Source organism: Lathyrus oleraceus, chromosome 3, assembly GCF_024323335.1.
Source record: "Lathyrus oleraceus cultivar Zhongwan6 chromosome 3, CAAS_Psat_ZW6_1.0, whole genome shotgun sequence".
NCBI classification, from domain to species: Eukaryota; Viridiplantae; Streptophyta; class Magnoliopsida; order Fabales; family Fabaceae; genus Lathyrus; species Lathyrus oleraceus.
The window spans coordinates 338,614,430-338,632,480 of record NC_066581.1 but is presented as its reverse complement, the minus strand read 5'-3'; positions in this window follow the sequence as shown (position 1 = coordinate 338,632,480).

Sequence of the window (18,051 nt, the reverse complement as noted above, 5' to 3'; positions counted from 1 at the left end):
CCCAGAGCTTGGTATGAACGATTAAGCAATTTTCTTCTGGAACACAATTTTATCAGAGGGAAAGTTGACTCCACACTCTTCTGTAAGAACCTTAACAATGATCTCATGATATGCCAGATATATGTTGATGATATTATTTTTGGTTCAGCTAACGCCTCTGTTTGTCAAGAATTCTCTGAGTTAATGCAGGCAGAATTTGAAATGAGCTTAATGCAAGAACTAAAGTTCTTTCTGGGAATTCAAATTAACCAAACTTCAGAAGTCACATACGTTCATCAAAGCAAATACATTAAAGATGTTCTGAAGAAATTTGACATGGCTGACTGCAACTCTGCAAAAACTCCCATGCATCCAACATGCATTCTTGAAAAGGAAGAAGTAAGCAAAAAGGTTTGTCAGAAGCTCTATCGAGGTATGATAGGCTCTCTTCTCTATCTGACTGCTATTCGACCTGACATTCTCTTTAGTGTCTGTCTCTGTGCCAGATTCCAATCGGATCCTAGAGAAACTCACTTAATAGCAGTTAAGAGAATTCTCAAATATTTGAAAGGAACTCCTAACCTAGGCCTGATGTATGAGAAAACATCAGAGTATAGACTTTCGGGTTACTGTGATGCAGATTATGCAGGAGATAGACTGGAACGAAAAAGCACGTCTGGAAACTGCCAGCTCCTAGGAAATAATCTGATATCCTGGGCCAGCAAAAGACAGTCAACCATCGCTCTATCAACTGCAGAAGCAGAATACATCTCAGCATCACTGTGCACAACTCAGATGCTCTGGATGAAGAATCAGTTAGAAGATCTGCAAATCTTCGAGAGTAACATTCCTATCTTCTGTGATAATACTGCTGCCATTTGTCTAAGTAAGAATCCCATTCTACACTCCAGAGCCAAGCACATTGAAATAAAACATCATTTTATCAGAGACTATGTTCAGAAAGGGATAGTAACATTGAAGTTCATTGATACAGATCATCAATGGGCAGATATATTTACTAAGCCTTTAGCTGAAGATAGATTTCTTTTTATCTTAGAAAATCTGAACATTCAAATTTGCCCTGAATAAATTGTGCCTCTGAAGATGTAAAATGAGACTCTGACATAAACAAATGAGCTTCTGTCTCTGACTCTGATACTTCTACCAAGTTAAGAAGATATCTGAGTTAGAAATCTCCAGGAACCAATCCTTTGGTATTCCTGAAGATCAGATACATCAAACCACGTGGAGCACTTAGCGTCTAACCTTGGAACTTCTAGACAGCTGTCCAGAAGAAATTCAAAGGGCAGACGTTTGAGATCTCCTTGAGCAGTGTGCATACTGTTGGGATTAGACATTAATTTATGAGCCTTAATCATTTCTCCCCCAAACGTGCTAACTTGGTTTTTGTGCTAACGCTGTGTTATGTGTCATTTTGCATGTGTTTTTGTTTAAGGTATTTAAACACTTCTCTTACACTTCACACACTTTTCACTCTCACTCACTCTCAAACCTTTCTCTGAAGCATTTCTGCAAGCAGTTCATCTTCAACTCATCTTCATCAACAATGGATGCTCAACAACAACAAGTTTTCAACTTTTCTCAACAAATGGAATCAGGCACCACAGCCCAAAGCACAAGCATTCCCACTCCAACAGTTACAGGCGTATCCATTACTCCAGTGTACAAGGAATCCCATGTTCTTGATCGTGAGCCTCATATCAACCTGGCAACTCCCTTTGAGGGACTGGAAGTTTTATGTGAATCACTGGTAGACTTCAACAACATGAAGAGAAACGGAGTAGATCTTACTGAAGAACTCCGTCAACAAGGTTGGGAAAACTACTTCCAAAGGCTCTATGGCCCTGTTTACCCAAATTTCATCAAAGAATTCTGGAGATTTGCTGACGCTGATGACCATTTCATTGTCTCCTACGTGTTGGGAGTCAAGATAGTGATTACTGAGAAGTCAATTGCTTCTTTACTGAACATGGAGAAAACTGGAGGAAGAAGGATCTACGACATCAACCCTAGGTCAAGGTGCATTGCTCAAGTAATCAATCCCACCATCTTCAAACTCAACACTGAAGGCAATCCATCAAAGAACAAAGAACTTCATCAGAACCTCAGAGTATGGCTCAAGATCATTCTGGGAACCATTCATCACCGCCCAACATCAAACTCCTCTGACTACATCAATACAGATCAGAAGTGCATTCTGTATTGCATTCACAAGGGTTTGAAGCTCTGCCTCCCAGCACTACTCTTCAAGTATCTCAGAGACTTTGTACGGGAGACCAGAAACAACATGAAACCCAGAACCTACATCCCTCTGGGAAGACTTCTGTCTGATGTTCTGATCGAAAATGGGCTTGTAGATCATCTGGAGAAGAACAAACTTATGGAAGATCTGGCGATAGATACTGGAAGGCCTCTGAACGCCAGAAATCTGAAGAGTATGGGAATTCTGAAGAAGATTCAATTCAAACCCACGTTGGACACCTCTTGGGACGCCTTGAAAGATCAGAGGAAGCTGCCACATGGTCTTGCAAGGTTCTACAAGAATGAACCCAGAGAAGCAATCCTTCACTATATGCAGCGTCTTAAGGATGAAGGAGTAGACATCTCTGACTTCAGACTAGACGATATGCTAGATTCAGAATCAGACTTCGTCAAGTTCAAAAGAGGTCCCTCTGAAAAGAAGTCTTCAAAGGCAAAGAAAGCAAGGCTAGGAGAAACTTCTGAAACAAGATCTCCAGCGCCTCTGCAAGTAACTACTGGTAAGTCTGCTCCCTCTATTCCCTCTGAACCTCCTGTGGCTTCCTCTAATCCTCTCCCACCACCTATATACACATCCTCTGAAATCCCACCTTCTACAACCAGAACCTCACAACCCTTACCCAAATTTAATCTTGCCCATACATCACTACCTCTATCCGAAGCTGAAGAACTCAATCAAACCACCTCTTCATCTTCAAACCCAGAATCACCCCCTTACCTTATCCTCTCCTCTGACCCAGAACCTTATGACCCCGCTTCTCCCACTCTAGCCCACCTTTATTCTCTAAACCAAAACACTCAACAACCAACGCAACCTCCACCTGAAGTAACTTCACCATCCACAGAACAACCAACCCTCATTCCATCTGAACTCCAACCCTCTGACCTTCATACCTCTGAAACTATCCCTCCAAACACTTCCGCTGAACCTGAACCTGAACCTGAGCCTCAAACACTAAACTTAAGCCCTCCAAACTCTCCACCCCAAACATCTGAACCTGAACCTGAACAGTCCCTGCCTACCCTTGAGGAAGCCATAATGTTGTTCGCAGGGGCTTCAGTACAAAAGGTCAAGTCTCTGACCATTAACTCTGGCATCAGTGATGATCCTGACTCTGTAAGGACACACTGGAACAGAGTCATTGGCTGGATGACTTCTGAAGCCTTCAAACTGAAGCACATCTCTGAGCAAGTCAGAAACGACTTCATCAGAGATGCTGAGGCAAGACTACAGGAAAGACTTGCCAGAGAAGCTGAAGAAGAAGCAAGGAGAAAAGAAGAAGAGAGAGCCAGACAAGAAGAAATCTAAAGGGCAAAGGAAGCTGAAGCCAAAGCTCTGGATGATGCTGCTGCCGCTGCTGAAGCTGAAGCGAAGGCCGCTGCTGAAGCACAGAGTGCTCTGACCCAGGGGGAGTCCTCTTCTGTCATTCCCATGGTTCTCAAGACACTTGAAGAACTTCAGAAAGATCAGAAGGAACTCAGAGCCAGAATGGACAAACAGGACACCGTCAACGACAACATTCAGAACATGGTGGCTCAACTGCTTCAGAGAATGCCTCCACCTCCCAACCCTTAGGCACTTAGGATTTTTTTTTTGTTGCCTTGTTTTCCTTGTTCTGATGTTTGCTTGTTTGCTTTCTTGCCATTGTCTCTGTTGCTCTACTATCTTAATATAATATCTTTTTGATTATTTTGTTCAAAGTCTTTTTGATTCTGACAAAAAGGGGGAGAAATCGAATATAGCTCTGATGAAATATTGCCTAATACCTTAAGCACTCTGCAACATATTTTTTTCTTAAAAATAAATTCATCTAACTTTGGACTTAAGAAATTGCAGAAAGTATCGAAACTTCATGGCTTGGAAGCTCTGGTAAGAACTTCTGAACTCCCTAGCTCATCTCAGGGGGAGCTCCTGATCTGATATTTTTTGTTTCATCTGCTATTTAAGTTTGTTTTGTCATCATCAAAAAGGGGGAGATTGTAAGAACAAAAATTGTTCTACAACAGATTCCATGATTTTGATGATAACAAAGGATGAAACTAAAAATGGCACCCTAACGAAAAGTTTCTAAGTGTGCAGGGCGCTAAGGAAAGAAGGAAGAAATATGATGACGTCATCAGATACAGAATCAAATCAGATACAAATTATCAGAAGATCAGAAGCATCTGAAGTAGAAACACGCTCAAGAAGCTCTAACTCTGAGCAAAACAGCAGAATATCAGAAGCATCTGAAGAAGAAGTGCATTCTAGAAGTTCTGACTCTGAACAACGGTATATCATTCCAGAAGCTCTCAGCGTCATCTGAAGACATCATCAGAACTCTTTAAGATAAACATCAGAAGATCCGAATCAACACAGCAAGATTCCAAGATTCCCAGAGTAACGCAGATTTTGATAGTGGATTTCCTAATTCAGAAAGAGTAACGTTAACTTCAAATTCAAATGGAAAGGAACTATATTTGGAAAAAAGTTATTCGGGGAGACAAAGTTGTTTTGGCAAGAAACAACAGAAGTTATGGCATTAATTCCTATTCAAGACAAATTATCTGCCATCAATTTCAACGGTCCTTTCACTCCTATATAAAGGACAGCAATCAACATTGAGAGGCGCGCAAGCATACACTGAAACACTCTCTCTCTCTCTCTCTCTATTTCACAAAGCTTTTGCTTAGAACGTGAAACACTCTTTTGTCCTTACTGTTGTAATATTTGCTTATCTTAGAAGCACTCTAGATTACATAGTCTTTTTATCTATTGTTTTATTTCCTCAAGTGACTCTGCGCAGTCTGTATACTTGAGAGGACTAAGAGATCTTTCTCTTAGACGTTGGTTGTAAACAATCTTTCAAGATTAGTGGATTAAGTCCTTGTTGAAGGCGAAATCACCTTGGCCGGGTGGACTGGAGTAGCTTTGTGTTATAAGCGAACCAGTATAAATTCCTTGTGTGGTCTTTATTTTGAAAAAGCGCTTATTTTCCAAAACAATTCAAACCCCCCTTTCTTGTTTTTCTCACCTTCAGGTTATTCCCCTGGAAGTGTAGTACCGGGCGTTTGATTCCTGGGCCTGTTTGCGTTAGATATGTCTGTTTTGTCAGCATTCATCAAACATAAATCGCGCATATTCATGCATACTCATAAACATTCAGATATTCATGTTGCATTTTTGCCATATATCTTTTGTTCCCTGCTATGGGTGATATAGATCTCTCCAATAGATCTTCCCCAAGTAGATGTCGGGTGTTTAATCTCTCAATATAGAGTCCGCCCCATAAGCAGAAAGTGCCTGTCTTTCCTTCTGCAGTTCCCCACTGAGATATATCCTCGTGGATGACGGTTTCTTCCGTTTCCTCCCAACACATATATTGGGATAGATTTTCCTATTGAGTTATATCCTCATAGGACGAGTCTTAATTCAGTCTGTCTTTTCGGATAAATCCTGAATTGGCTATTTGTCAACTGTTTCTCGTGCTTCCCTGTGGAATAAATGAATGAATTGCCCAGTAACCGACAATAATTCTTTGTATCCCCAGCGGAGTTTGGGCCTCTACCCTCATACCGGTAGTTGTAAGTCCTATGTTCCCTCTTCTTGGCGGAATTTGTGGTTATATACCTTTTATTCCTCAGCCAGAGTCGTTGGTTGTCTACCCAGTATTCGGTAGTCGTAAATCCTATTTTCCTGCTCTTTAGCAGTTTGTGGTTTGTTATAAACCCTGTGTTGTTTCCCGTGCGGATTTGTGATTCTCTCATTCCCCACGCAGATTTGTTGGTTTTCTACCCTGTATTCGGTAGATGTAAACCCTATCTGTTTATCCTCATCAGAGTTGTTGGCTACTACCCCGTATTCGGTAGTTGTAAGTCCTATCTCTTTTCCCCTAGCAGAGGTAACCTTTGTGGTTCGTTCTGGTTGATGGTGGATTTTGTGCTGTTGTGGTTTTATTCCCAACGGAGTCTGTGCTTTTTGTGGATAGTTGCCGGATGCTAGCAACCCTATCCCCAGCCAGAGTTTTGGTCTTCTACCCCGTATTCGGTAGATGTAAACCCTAATTTCTCCCCTTTGCAGAGTTAACCTTGTTGTTCATCCTAACTGATGATGGTTACTCTTTGTGGTTATCTTCATCCAATAGTCGATGTTGATATTCCTCCCTTGCTTCTGGATAATTGCCTTTTGCTAGCAATTGTATCCCCAGCAAATCTTCTTCTGGATAATTGCCGTTTGCCTGCAATTTTATCCCCTTTGAAGTCGCCAGCAAGTCTTTTTGTGGATAATTGCCGGATGCTTGCAATTCATCCCCATCGGGTCTTCTTTCATTTACCCTTTTGCTTGGTAATGTTGTTGCTCCCTTTGATCGGTCATCATTATATACCTAGTTTTGGTATCCCGATGCCTTTCTTTTCGGTCGATTTATCCTTTATTAACCTAGTAACCAGTTGTGGATAATCTTCCATGCGAGTATGTTATCCACGTTCTGACGGTAATGGATAATATATCTCATGCACTCTTCAGTCGAAGCCTGTTGTGTTTCCCCAGTCGAGTAAGATTCCTTATTCCTTTTTGCGGAATCAAATATTCTTTGTTGTTCTTGGATGATTGTCGGATGCTTGCAATTTATCCCCTGTGAGTTGTCTTTCGTTTACCCTGTTGTTGTGGTATCGATTGTCTCTCTTTTTGGTTGACCACCTATTATATACCCTGTAACCGGTATCTCTGGTGTCTCTTCCTTTCGAGTATATTATTCACGTTCTGACGGTAATGAATAATGTATCTCATGCGCTCTTTGGTTGGAGTCCTTTGTTGATTTTCCCCAATTGAGTAAGATTCATATTCTTTGTAGAATCGAATATCCATCCTTTAACAAGTTTTTGTTTTGGATGATGAGTGTTTTGGAATATATACCAATTCACGTTTTCGGTAGGTCACCTATTATATGCCCTAACCGGTATCCCTGGTGTTTCCTTCCATGCGAGTGTATTGTCTACGTTCTGACGGTAATAAATAATATATCTCATACGAGTATTCTATCCACGTTCTGACGGTAATGGATATTATATCTCATGCACTCTTTGGGTTGGTCCCAACTGAGTAAGATTCGTTCTCCCGTTGTGGATTCGAATGTCCATCCTGTAAGTCGATTTGCTTTTTCAAGCCCTCCTTTCGGATGATGAGTGTTTTGGCATATATACCAATTCACGCTTTGGTCGATCACCTATTATATACCCAGTAACCGGTATCCCTGGTGTTCCTTCCTTTCTACTCCCTATTATGACCTTGGTCCCCTGTGGGGTCAGATTTTCCTGAGTTGAGGTACCTTTTTCAGGTCTTTCTCAGATGTTTGGTCGATTGATATCTCTCACCCTTATACTGGTCTTAGATATTCATTCTTCCTGAGTTTGTTACCCTTGTACCGGTAACATCTCATTCTTTGTTGCTTCCCCAGGAGAGTCTCTTTGTTAGACATTCTCCAGTGGAGTTTCTTGTGGTGATTTTCCCCTCTTGCTGTATTGGCGTTTTCCCCAATATTTGCCATTTTCCCCGACAGGGAGGTTCTTTGTGAATCTTTTTCCCTGGTCCGAGTCCGGATTTTTATCCGAAGTATCCTTTGTGGATAGTTTGAGTCAGCTTGAGTCCTTCCGATGGATGTGTTGTCCTTTGGAATTCTTTCTTTTCCCAGTGTGAGTCCTTTACTCCCCAGTGAGGTCTCCATTCCAGTCGTGCTTTGTTCGCGCAGTGTCAGTTTGTTCCCTATTTCAGAGTCGTGACCTGCTCACGCATTCTTTTTCTTTTTTCCCATGAGAGTCTTGTTAGAGTCTCTGTTCCTGGTAAGTGTATTACTCCGATGGATCGTCTTTTCTTCTTTGTGGACCCATATTCCCCCACAGAGTTTTGTTTTTTTGCATGCATACATTTGCATCATGAGGTCTCTTAGGGACCAAAATTTGTCTCATTACTGTTATTTAAGCCCATTCTACCGCGTCGAGACGAAGATTTCTAAACTTCACTTCTCCGGCTAGAATGACCTTAAATAGGGGCATCTGTAAGACCCCAATTTTGTCCCTAAGATCCCCTCATGGCATCATATCATATCATTTCATTGCCTCAAGGATCATTGTGCACCTTGCTTCCTTCCCTGTGGGTGGGTTATCCTTTTGAGAGTGATTTCTTGATCACCAAGCATGTTTTGCATTTGTATATCATTGTTTTTCTTTTACCACTAACCAAAAGTACAAAAATATGTCATCTAACTCTTGTCTTGCAGATGAAGCAATCAACAGTCAAAGCAGTTAAAGGCAGTCATTGAGCTATAAGTGGTGGCCATTCTTGAGAATTTGGACACCACAATCATTCACAAGAGTTCATATGAGATATGATATCATTTTGAATCAAAATCTCAAGGGGTAGAGGCTTGAAATTCATCTGAACATTGCCAGGTCATCTGAAGACCTAGAAAGTCAACTACAAAGTCAACTGTGGATTTGGAGGTGGGAAGTGATTAGAAATACTTCATTCATGTTCAAACAAGTATCATTTGACATTTCAAACATCAACATTGAAGAAAATAAAGTCAGGTCAAAACTTTCCAAAAATAGAAAGTGACCTATAATTCAAATTTGCCAAAAATGGAAAGGTTTTAACCTAACTTCAACTTCAAATTACATCACCAAGAAAGCTTCAAATGAAATTTTGTTGAACATGAAAGTTTTAGAGCTTTCTCTCCCATTTCCAAAAAGTCCAAGATCATCCATTTCTCATGTGTGGTTAAGGAGATGTGATCAAAACATGGAAAAGTGTACTTGGAGATTCAAATGTGCATAACTTCTCAACCAAATGTCCAATTCAAGTGGCTCTTTTTTGAACATTCTTCTCTTGACCTCTACTTTCCAAAATATGCATTGCATTACACCAATTCTCATCACATAATCATTTGAACATTCTTGGATTTTTGGAGGGAATTTTCAAAATTTGAAATTGGTGTATTGTTTAAGTATGGTACCATTGCATTTAGCTTCAAAATGAGTTTTTAAGTGAATTTAAACACAAACCCGTGCACTGTTCACCATGCATTTTCATGCATAGGGTGAAATGCCAATTTGCACAAACACTCCATTTTGGCTAATCCACTTAACCATTGCTTAAACATGTTTAGGAGAGTGATTAGGGAGAGGTATATATAACAAATCATAACTGTTTTTCTGCTAACAACACTTCATTTTTCAGATCTAGAAATTTTTCACACTTTTTTTCTCTCAAAATTTTCTCTCTAATTCTTCAACAATTTGCATTTCCTTTAGTTGATTCATGCTTCTGGAGAGTTTCTTGAGCAAGATTGAAGGAAGATCCATAGCAATTGGTGCTGTTTTGTGGAATACTTGAAGCTTTAAACATCAATGGTGAATCCAAAATTTCTGGAGATCGTGTGTAATTGAGCTACAATTCCTCTTCCAATCATCCACACAAGTATTCTAGAGGAGATATTGAGCATTGCAAGGCTTGAACCACACCAATTCCAGCACTGTTCTACAAGAGGTCATAAAATCAACTCTCATAATCTTGCTTTTCATTGACATGATGTTATAGATCTTGCTACACTGAGTATTATGAGCTTTGAATCAATGAATTTCGTGCAAAATTGAGTGAGAACTGGCTGTTTAAAGTTTTGGTGATTATTGTTCTTTCATTCGATTCATGCATGTTGTGATGTTTTTGGATGAAATGCTTGTTGATTCTTGTTGTATGATGTTAGATCTACATGTTTCTGTGCTTGATTTTCAATTCTGGACATGTTGATTTTTTTTCTGGAATTTCGTGGATGAAGATCTTGAAGATCTTCATCATGTTCATAGCTGCCTGCACTTTTCCTGCGAATTTTCCTAGGACCTTCATATGTTTCCTGCGAAATTAGTTGCCAGTTCATATGGTTTCCTGCGGATTTTATAGTTCCCGCGCCTTGCATGCATTAGCTTAGGGTTTCACATGTATTCGTCCACGTTTGCAATGGCCTGGCGTTTTGATTGGATCTGATGCGCTTGACCTGGCCACATGTGCATTGACCGGCCAGGTCATTTAATGAAACGCTGCGTTTGCAGCTTGGCGCGCTTGGCTTTTGAATGTTGCTTCAGTTCGATTCCCCACAATGCATGTTATTTCAAATAAGCTTCCTTGTTTTTCTATTTCCCTCCATGTATTCATCCATACTTCACATGCATTTTTTTTAATTTTTTCTCATCTTCATAAATTCATGATAAATTGATAAATGCTCCAAAAAATATGAGGTTTTTTGCATGATGTCACATTTTCTGTCTAGAATTTTATGAGCATTTTTCCATAAATTGTGCTTGGTTGGAAAATTATTTTGCCTAGGGTTTGTGTGCATATGTCCATTTTGTACCTTGCCTTGCTTCTTCATTTGTGAAATGCTGGTTGTTTATCCAATGGATCTGAAAATTTGCATGATGAAACTAGACACTTTGCTTGGCATTTTGGTGTTGATTTGGTATTTTTACCATTTGTAGTTTCTGTTTTATGATCACGTGAATGTAGGTGTGACAATGTGTGTCACACCTTTGCTTGTTCATCTTATGTGATGTGTTTGCCTTGCCTATTGATTTCCAAATGCTCTGATTTTTTGTGTGATGCATATTATGGATGTTTTTAATGAGCATGAATTTTCTAGGAATTTATTGATTTATTTCTGATTTAATTGAGATTTTTCATTCTGGTTGGTCACATTTGAGCTTTAAAATTGCCTTGAACTTCAATTGATCATGAAATGGATTTGGTAATTGATATTGATGTGGGACCTTTTGGATTGTTTCAAGATGTGTTTGAAGTTGATTCATGTTAATTTTCAGCTTCTGTTTTAAATTTTTTCTCCATCTTTGACCCTAGGCTTTGACCTAGTGGTTTGCCTCTCATGTTTGAGCTTTGATTTCAGGTTGAACATCCAAGTTATATGGTTCATGATGCTCCATCATTTGAGCATTTGATGTTTGCCTTTGACTACTAACATTGTGTGTTTTGTAGGGTTGTTAACTCATTTGAGCTTGACTTGTGGCTTATGCCCTTTGCTTATTGGGTTTGACTGTTGATATTAACTATTGGTTGTTTGTTTGTATAGTTGTACTGATTTGTTTGATGTTTCCACAGGTACATAAGTTGCTTAAGTTCATTTTGAACTTGCTTTTTCTTGGTTGCTTAACCACTTAGGTATAACCTCTCTTCTTCATGTAGTCTGGAAGACCTGTCCTGTTATGTGGGCAGGCACCTGTCTGAAGTCCTCCTTAAGAGGCAATGCTTGTGATTGTTTACTCTTTGTGCCAAGCAGGAAAAGTCCTCTTATGAGGCAATTGGTAGATAAAAGAGATGTGTAATCCATCTCCTGCTATTCAGTGTGTCATCCCTTTGCTCACATTACATGTTGATGCATTGAGGATATTAACCCAAGATCTATAGAGTCATTCATTTGTGGAGAAGAGTTCCAACTTTTTGAACTCCCACACATTCTATTATTCAAAGCTCTCCCTGACCAGGGATAAGAGCTATGAGGCACACTCCTCATCTCCTTTTCATCTGCTTCACCTTAACTCTCAATGTTAAGGTTAAGAGCACAACATACCCCATTCCAGTTGACTGTAAAGTCTAACCTTGCTTGAGCCTAATTGCTTGTATATAGTGTATGCTAATTGACTTGTTTGTCTGACTGCTTGATTCGTCTGTGCATATTTGCTTATGTGTGCCTTTGTGCATTTATTATCATTAATTGTACATAATTGCATAATCATTGTTCATATCTTTGTGATCATTTTGTTTGGAGGAGTCAACTGTAAGTCCGTTTATTGGCAGTTGTTTCCTATGACCATTGAGGAGTCAATTGTAAGTCCAGTTATTGGCATTTGTTTCCTGTGATATGGTAGGAGATTGGTATAAGTCCAATGATTGGCATCCGGTATCCTTGTTTCTTTGTTTTAGGAGATTGATATAAGTCCAGTGATTGGCATCCGGTATCCGGTTTTCTTTCTTTGCTTTGTGAGACTAGTATAAGACTAGTGATTGGCATCTGGTATCATTGTTTTGTTTCAGTGAGATTGGTATAAGTCCAGTAATTGGCATCCGGTATCCATTTGTTTTGCTTATTTGTTATTGCTCATTGTTGCCTTTTCCAAAGGAATCACTTGAATCATCTTCCATATGATTTCAAGAGGTGAACATCTAAGAAGTTTTACACTCCCTCACCCTCCATCCTTTTGTTTCTTTAAACCTCCATTTGCATGTTAATCCAAATCTAAAAACTATTGTGCAAACATTTTCATGTCTTTCCAAATTAGAAACCTAGGCCTTAAGCCTTTGACTTTTCAAACTTCATTTTCTCAATACTTCTTTAAATCAAATTCTAATCATACTTTGACCGTCTTTTGTGAATAAATCCTAATTGGTTAATCCAACTCATTCAATGATTTTGTGGCTTTGTCCATTCTTGATAAGTTTTCATACATTAGCCATAGGTTTGATTTATCCTAGTTGGTGGATGTTAATCTCACCTTTTGTCCTTAGTGATCGAACTGTAAGACTTCCGTACTGAAAACAGGGTTAACCCCTCTAGTACGTCGAAGCTTTTCTCACATGGTGGACTTGTTGTTTGTATAAGGTTGAGTTTTCTCCCGTGGATAAGGAAAGACCTTAGGGATTTTGTTTTAAAATGAACCCACTCATATTTTGGAAATCTTTTAGCCGAACTATGGTGTTTTGATCCTTACCTTCCATGGAAAGGTACGTAGGCAACGGGTTCATCCGTTCAAACACAAAAACAATAAAAATTGTATATTCTGTTCTCATCCCTTCAATCCATGTTTGCACAATAAATATTTCATAAACAAATAAACATTTCGTACAACAAGTTGTGAAAAGGGCTCCCTAGGAGTACCTAGGACGTTTTGGGTGCCTAACACCTTCCCATTGCGTAATTAACCCCTTACCCAGATCTCTGATCTTTTCATTAGTTTTCTATGTGTAAAACTTCTTAGGCTTTTGTTCGCTTTTTAGCCATTCCTTTGGATAAATAAAAGTGCGGTGGTGACTCGATTCTTTGTATGCTTTACTTTTTATTTAATCAATAAATCATAAAGTGACGAATACACCGCTACACCTACAATTTAGCACATGCTGTCAGGAATGAATGTCACAACATTCTGTTTGACAGTCAGAACATATACCTCATGTTGATTCAGTTATGTTCCTGAAAAATAGTCTGTGCTAAATTTGTTGTACTGTAAAAGACTAACCAGTCTCTACTTCAGTATCAGCATACATGACTAACTGTCAAGACATCCAGTTTGACAGTTTCACAATGATCCTTTGCCCAGGTCTGTTATCCTCTTGATAACCAGACTAAAATAAATACTGAACTAAAGCAGAAAAACCGACCTGCCTATTATTCAGTATATGTTGTTAATGATGAATGTCAAAACATTCTGATTGAAATTCAAACAGAAGGCTATGTATCAGGTCTGTAATTATCTTGATAAGCAGACTGAGATACAAGCTGAGTTATGGCAGACAGGATTATAACATGCAGAAGGTAAACAAACACAGGAAATTGTTAACCCAGTTCGGTGCAACATCACCTACTCTGGGGGCATACCAAGCCAAGAAGAAGATCCACTATCAGCAGTATTAATTCAGAGTTAAACTCCCCCGTTTACAACTCTTCACTTAATCCCTACCCAATGCAATCTATACCTAGGAACTCCTAGATAGAAACCTCCAGTTTCCATTCCTATCACTACAAATACAATGTAATGTTAAACAACTTGAACTTGCTTCACAGCTTCGTTCAAGCACATAATCACTCTTGCCTACAGGCTTTGAGTTACAAAAACTCTCAGCTTTGAACACTGAGAAATACATTGTAACCTTCCCACAGGTTGGGAGGTTTACCTCACACACACCCCAAAATTTTCATTCTATGAGGCTTACAAAAACTAGGTTACAATATGCTATTTATAACCTAATCACCCAACTGGATTTGGGCCTTCAGAAATCGCAGCAAACTTCTTCTTTGCTGTTACAAAGTCAGCAGAAAATTTCTGCTACAAATAAGGTCTTCAAGATTTTATTTCCCTAAAATCTCTCCATATATATCTCCATATTTAGAGCCTATATATTCTGATTGAGTCTTTAAGACCCCACATGGAAGTTAGGATATTCACCAAATATCCTCACTAATCCCAGAATATATACTGAATTAATTAATTTAGTTTTCTACACATATGCGATGTCACAGGCATGATGTCATGACATCATACATGACATGTTGGTCCAGATGTTGAAGTTCTTCAACCCAACATATTAAAACAACAGAGATGATTACATTATTTGTTTTACAAAATTAATGCCAATCCTAAGGTATTAACAATATCCATTTCAGAAATTAAGTGATCAAGCATTCAAGGCATTGTTCTACACATTCATGCATATCTAAACCCACATGTGAAACCTAACGATACCCACTCTTCCAAATTCACCCATAATACCTCATACATTCAGAAAATTCAAACTGAAAGCATAGAGTAATGGAAATAGGGTAAACCTGATTGGAGAGATCGAATGAAATTGAATTGCCCGGTTGGGGTTTGCAAAGCAATCTTAGGGTTTATGTGAGATGGAGGTGGTAGCGGTGATCCTGTGCAAAGGAGTTCTTTCCTTCAGTGTCTATGGAGGCTGCTCTGAATTCTGCTAGCTCTTCTCTTTTCTCTTCTCTTCCAGGGTTTTGTTTCAATGAAATTTTAGAATTTATAACCTGATTTTCGTGACTTTGTGGGCTCAAATGAGAGAGGTCCAAGTCTAAGATTTTTCTGTTATATTTTAAAACGCGTGCGCTTCGCCTAGCGAAGAATTTGCTTGCCTAGCGAAGAATTTGCTCGCCTAGCGAGCATGACAGTTCAGACTCGCTAGGCGAACCACGTTGCTCGCCTAGCGACCATGACAGCTCATGAACAGACTTTTGCTCCTTCAAGATTAACGTTTCGAATGATGAATAGACCCCATTTGAACATGTTGGAAGTAACTCAAGTCATTCCCTTGTGTTGACTGATCACCCAGATAGAACCCACAAAGTGTCTTGGATGATATTCAAGCTTCTTGGATCTAAATCTGATCGACATGATGAAATGCAATATGAAATGTTAAATGACCTAAAAATGAATGCATGAATGAGAGGGGAAAATTTGAGGTGCTACAGCTGCCCCTATTCAATCAACTAGAGACCCGAAAAGAAGATAGCAGCGGCTTTCGCACTTTCGAGGTATCAAGGGATTGAATACAATAAAAGCCCGAAAATTTACACTGAAGTGAAGTGAAGTAACAATGCCTGTCAGAATCGGCAAAGAGGTGGTCTTGAAAGAAGAATCCGTCTGGTATGGTGAGAGTCGGTCTGAATATCGAAAAAGAATGTTAACCTAGATACCAAAATAAATGGTACCACAGAAATAACCATGGCCTGAATTTCGCTCATCAGTCTGAATACTAGAAATGACTTCGATCTGAGCATCGGAAGATATGAGATTATTAATATCGGTCTAGACACCGAGAGACTGGCCTGAATGCCACTTCGGTCTGAGTACCCAAAAAACTGGCCTGAATGCCATAAGTTGCGTCGACCGGAACGTCGGAAACTTCTTCGATCTGAACATCAGAAAATTGGCCTGAATGCCACTTCGGTCTGGATACCGGAAAATTGGCCTGAATGCCACAAGTTGCATCGACCTGAACGTCGGAAACTTCTTTGATCTGAACATCGGAAAATCGGCCTGAATGCCACTTCGGTATGAATACCGGAAAACTGGCCTGAATGCCACTTCGGTCTGAATACCGAAAAACTGGCCTGAATGCCACAAGTTGTATCGACCTAAATGTCGGAAACTTCTTCGATCTGAACATCGGAAAATTGACCTGAATGCCACAAGTTGCGTCGACCTGAACGTCGGAAACTTCTTCGATCTGAACATCGGAAAATTGGCCTGAATGCCACTTCGGCCTGAATACCGGAAAAACTGGCCTGAATGCCACAAGTTGCGTCGACCTGAACGTCGGAAACTTCTTCAATCTGAACATCGGAACATTGGCCTGAATGCCACTTCGGTCTGAATACCGGAAAATTTCATGCCTGTCAGCATCGGCAGAAATAAGGAAAATGATAATTGAGGCGGCGCATGGGCCGACGACCTATGCTGGGGATAATAAGTCATGAGCAACCTTCGGTCTGAGTACTGGAAACAACTTCTGGCTTATCACTTGGGATACCGAGAATTTTTTATGCTTCACATGCGTATGTTTGAATTTTTCAACGGCGTAATGCTCCATGAAAGTGGAAATGCTATGCGATTTGGGAGGATGTAATGCAATATGATTCTACATGCAGGGATGCAAAATGCTGGGTAGAATGCCAAGCCGAGGCAAGGAATTCTGCTGGGGAAATGATCACCATCTTCTAGACCCTGGCAAGGCTGTTGGAGATGCACAACACAAAGAACTCTGTGGGGAAATGATCTGCCACACGGTGTTCTTGGCAAATAACAAAATACCGAGGCTCTGACTGAGGAGAGAACGGTACTGGAAGCTTGCTGTTGAGGAAAGTGATAGTGGTTCTGGAAACCATAATCTGCGAGAGAGACGACTCAGCAGGGGAAGCAAACACCGATACGGTACCGAGATTCTGCTTCAAGGAAAGAGACCATGGATCTAGCGTCGAGATTATCGATCTGGTATCGAACTCTGAGGAGCAGCCGCTTCTGCTGGGAAGATACAGTCTGTCACTGTCAACTTCGCTGGGGATATACAGTCTGGCACTGTCAACTCTACTGGGGAGTGTATATTCTGAAACAACCTCTTGGAGGAGGTACAGTGGTGAGAGCCTGCTGGGGATTGAAGAATCCAACGCTCGGACCAGCTCTGCAGGGATAAGATACCAAACTCCGACTGTTGGGGGAAAACATCCCCGATCATTGGCTGGGAACCTTAAGGAAATGCCCCGAATGTACCTGTTCTGAATAGACGATCCAAAGCACTTAAAATTTACAGCAATTTTCAATGTTTATTGAGCATGTACCTGTAAAGCTCTTATGTTTCATGATGCAATGTTTATCAAAAATTCGGACGTCATTTTTGCACACAAAACAGTAAAATGAAAATGAACACAGAGATGTACTGAATAACATGATTTTATTGATTGAGTGGCCTCTAAATAGGCATTTAAATCAGGAAGCAATCCCTGGAAAGAGGTAATTGCACAACAGATAAAAACAGAAATTAATCTAATGGCAATGTGAAATGGATTTCTACCGGGTTCCAATTCTGCTATGACTCGCTCGTCTTCAAGATCCTCCATATGATCAGCTTTCCAAAAAGAGTGATTGGAATGTTTCCTACCTTTCGAAAGTTTCCAGTTATCGACATGGGATGAGATTCAGAACTACTCAGAACGCAGTCATTCGCTTAATCCCTAACTTTTGCCTGGATCGCCCTTTCGGGTTTTCAATCCACCGGGATACCCATTTTTACCTAAGTTGCCTTTTCAGGTTTTCAACTTACCGGGTGTACAATCTTTTCATTTTTAATCCCTAATTTTTTCCCGAACCTTTTCATTTTCTTGGTTCGTCGGGATGCCCATTTTTTTCCTGGACTATTCTTTTTATTGTCCAGCGGGTCTATTCTATGCGAAGTATTTATTAACTGCGTCTGAGTTCACAGGGGAAGTGAAGCTTTCACCATCCATAGTTGCAAGCATTAAGGCCCCACCATCA